Consider the following 4584-nt stretch of genomic DNA (forward strand, 5'->3'; position numbering starts at 1 on the left):
GAGCACAGGCTCCGGATGCACAGGCTCCGGACGCACAGGCCCAGCCGCTCCGCGGCATGTAAGATCTTCCCGGACCGGGGCACGAACCCGCATCCCCTGCATCGGCAGGCGGACTCTCAACCACTGCGCCACCAGGGAAGCCCAATATTTGTGAGATAATTTAATGAAGCAAGAGTGGAACCACTGACATCATGGGAGAGTTGGTGAGGAGGACGGGGTGGGGGGGGAGGCTTTTCTTATCATTTTGTACAATCTGCTGCCTATCTTCCTCCACAGGTTAGTGTGGGAGAGTGAGCCATTCTTTACAGAGATGCAACGATGGAGATAAGCAGAGACAAGGTCTTGGGCAATTCTGAGCAGAGCTATTCTGGAGTAATTGTTTCTTCCTCCAACTCAGTGTCATTTCCTAGGTATTGTTTGCTCTCCTTGGATACTGGTCAAGTCCAGAAGTCCCGCCCCAGGTTTTCTTTAAAAGGAGAGAGGGAGTGAAATTGGGAATGTGAAAAAACATACCCACTTTGATGAGAAGGAATTTTAGAGAGAGTTCTCAATATAGGGTTATGGTAGGTGTTCATGGTGTAAATTCATTTCTAGGATGGGTTCTCACAGGACAGCAACCCAAGATCACACAGTTTGGGATTATTTATATGAGGTTTATGGCATCCTCAGCAATGGCTTTTTTTTGCCAGAAAAAATTATTCAGGGGATGTTGGGATTGTTTTTAATTAATTCTTGATTTATGAAAACTGCAAATTCAAATCCCTTGTTATTCTTTGCTTTTAAGTTCACCTCATAAACCTTATTACTCCTGTTTATAAATCTGGCAACATTTAGCAATCACTTTTAAGAAGGCTTTTAGAATTTAATTGAATTATTTTAGATATTTATAAATTTAATATATTCCATATCCTTTTGAACACCTCAATTGTATAACACACAGGTTGTCAAGAACTGTAAGAGGTCTGATAGCTTACCCTACTCAGAAGCTAACAAGTTAGCCTGTCAACATTTTTTCAATGCTAGCAGCAGACATGAGACTCCTGGGTCAGAGGCAAAGAGCTTTAACACTCACAGCAATAGCATCATTTTGCATCAGTTCACTGTTCAGTAGGTCTGGGTTAGGGGCTTCCCTGGTGGCGCAGTGGTTGAGAATCCGCCTGCCGATGCAGGGGACACGGGTTCGTGACGCACAGGCCCAGCCGCTCCGCGGCATGTAAGATCTTCCCGGACCGGGGCACGAACCCGCATCCCCTGCATCGGCAGGCGGACTCTCAACCACTGCGCCACCAGGGAAGCCCAATATTTGTGAGATAATTTAATGAAGCAAGAGTGGAACCACTGACATCATGGGAGAGTTGGTGAGGAGGACGGGGTGGGGGGGGAGGCTTTTCTTATCATTTTGTACAATCTGCTGCCTATCTTCCTCCACAGGTTAGTGTGGGAGAGTGAGCCATTCTTTACAGAGATGCAACGATGGAGATAAGCAGAGACAAGGTCTTGGGCAATTCTGAGCAGAGCTATTCTGGAGTAATTGTTTCTTCCTCCAACTCAGTGTCATTTCCTAGGTATTGTTTGCTCTCCTTGGATACTGGTCAAGTCCAGAAGTCCCGCCCCAGGTTTTCTTTAAAAGGAGAGAGGGAGTGAAATTGGGAATGTGAAAAAACATACCCACTTTGATGAGAAGGAATTTTAGAGAGAGTTCTCAATATAGGGTTATGGTAGGTGTTCATGGTGTAAATTCATTTCTAGGATGGGTTCTCACAGGACAGCAACCCAAGATCACACAGTTTGGGATTATTTATATGAGGTTTATGGCATCCTCAGCAATGGCTTTTTTTTGCCAGAAAAAATTATTCAGGGGATGTTGGGATTGTTTTTAATTAATTCTTGATTTATGAAAACTGCAAATTCAAATCCCTTGTTATTCTTTGCTTTTAAGTTCACCTCATAAACCTTATTACTCCTGTTTATAAATCTGGCAACATTTAGCAATCACTTTTAAGAAGGCTTTTAGAATTTAATTGAATTATTTTAGATATTTATAAATTTAATATATTCCATATCCTTTTGAACACCTCAATTGTATAACACACAGGTTGTCAAGAACTGTAAGAGGTCTGATAGCTTACCCTACTCAGAAGCTAACAAGTTAGCCTGTCAACATTTTTTCAATGCTAGCAGCAGACATGAGACTCCTGGGTCAGAGGCAAAGAGCTTTAACACTCACAGCAATAGCATCATTTTGCATCAGTTCACTGTTCAGTAGGTCTGGGTTAGGGGCTTCCCTGGTGGCGCAGTGGTTGAGAATCCGCCTGCCGATGCAGGGGACACGGGTTCGTGCCCCGGACCGGGAAGATCCCACACGCCGCGGAGCGGCTGGGCCCGTGAGTGTCATGGCTGCTGAGCCTGCGCGTCCGGAGCCTGTGCTCCGCAACGGGAGAGGCCACAACAGTGAGAGGTACGCGTACCACAAAAAAAAAAAAAAAAAAAAAACAGCATCTGCCTGCCAATGCAGGGGACACGGGTTCAAGCCCTGCCCGTGAGCCATGGCCGCTGAGCCTGTGCGTCCGGAGCCTGTGCTCCGCAACGGGAGAGGCCACAACAGTGAGAGGTACGCGTACCACAAAAAAAAAAAAAAAAAAAAAAAAAAGAATCTGCCTGCCAATGCAGGGGACACGGGTTTGAGCCCTGGTCCAGGAAGATCCCACATGTCACGGAGCAACTAAGCCCACGTGCCACAACTACTGAAGCCCGTGCGCCTAGAGCCTGTGCTCCGCAACTAGAGAAGCCACCGCAATGAGAAGCCCGGGCACCGCCACAAAGAGTAGCCCCCACTCGTCGCACCTAGACGAAGACCCAACGCAGCCAAAAATAAATAAATAAAATAAATAAGTTATTAAAAAGAATAGGTCTGGGTTAGGACCCAATTATAATATGACAACTAAATTTAATGTTGGATCCTAAATGGGATCCTAAATGGGATCAAGAAACAGAAAAAAAAAAGGACATTGGGTAAAAACTAAGGAAATCTGAATAAAGTATGGACTTTAGTTAATAATAATGTATCATGATTGGTTCATTAATTATGCCAAGTATACAATACCAGTGTAAGATAATAGTAAGGGAAATCAGGTGTAGGGTATATGGGAAATCTCTGTACTATCTTCATAAAATTTTTGTAAATGTAAAACTATTTAAAAGCGTTTTTTAAAGTTAAGTAAATGAGAAATGTTAAATAAATTATAGAACATATTGTACTTGAGTATCGAAAACTGTGAAGATTGTAATCAGTGACCGAAATCCAGGAACACTGCTTTTGAGCTTACCAGGGATGTCATTCTTTCTCACCAGTGTGACGTGGGAAGATATGTGACCAAACCACATCAGTGTCCACCCATAAGTTACAATTTCAGATGATTCTGAGCACTAATTAGAAGTCTTTCATCAACCACCCTGAGAATAAGCAGAGACTAACCACCGAAAGCAGAGCTGAAACCTCTCCAAGAGTGAAACATGTCTGTCTAGAGGGAACTGGGGCTTCTTGGTGTCTGGGTTCTCAGGGGATTTCTTAGGTGGGAAGCCACTGTTAACACCAGGCTCTGGTTTACCACAGGGGCATGACTCTTCAGAAGCTTGTGTCTTTCAGCAATCCCCTTGGCAAACATGAGTCCTTATCTACACAGGCAAGACCCCTCACTCTGGAGGCAGGGAGAGGGAATTAAGGGCCATATTCACTGATGCCCCATCCTCAGTAGCTCCCTACCATCTGTCATCCCACCCTGTTCACAATCATGCAGGGATTATAGCACTATCCCTCCCTAAACACTCAAGGTCCCAAAGTGAGAGAAGAGAGTGCCAACATTTCTCGTCTGTAAAATGGAGGACAACAGGAGAGGGTTGGTCTAAGTCAGTGGTCTGGAACTTCAGTCTATGTGAGAATCATCTGGAGGGCTTGTTACAACACAAGTTACTGAGTCCCCCCTCCAGAGTTCCTACTCAACAGAGGGCCAGTAATTGGCATTTCTGACAAATCCCCGGGTGATTCTGATGCTGCTGGTTGGAAAGCCACTCTTTGAGAACCACTGGCTTAAACGATCTTGAGGACATCTTTCTACTTTCGTATTTATTAAATCCGTGTATCTCAGACTCATGTGATGATAAAAATCACCTGAGAACTTGGTTAGATATACAGATCAGCAGGCCCTACTCTCAACCTCCTAACTCAGAATCACCAGGAGAGCACCCCAAGTGATTCTTATGATCAGAGAAGTTTAAGAAAATTCATTACATAAAAACTCAGGGGACCATCAGTGAAGATGGTGTTAGGTTGGAGCAGGGCATGGTGGGGAGATCACAGGCAACCAAGGACAGCATGCAGCCCCAGAAGAAATGGGTAAAGCTGAAGGAGGGGGTGAGAAGGGATCATCAGGGGCACAGTTTTGCCTTGACCCCTGCCCACTGGGTGTAAAGCACTGCAGAAATCATCTCAACCACTTGGCATGCTTCTTTACTACTCTACCAGTACTATTGGATGGGAAGGGCAGGAGGCTCCAGGGAGGACAAATGGCCAAAAGGTGATAGATA

Source organism: Physeter macrocephalus, chromosome 10 (genome assembly GCF_002837175.3).
Source record: "Physeter macrocephalus isolate SW-GA chromosome 10, ASM283717v5, whole genome shotgun sequence".
In the NCBI taxonomy this organism is placed as follows: Eukaryota; Metazoa; Chordata; class Mammalia; order Artiodactyla; family Physeteridae; genus Physeter; species Physeter macrocephalus.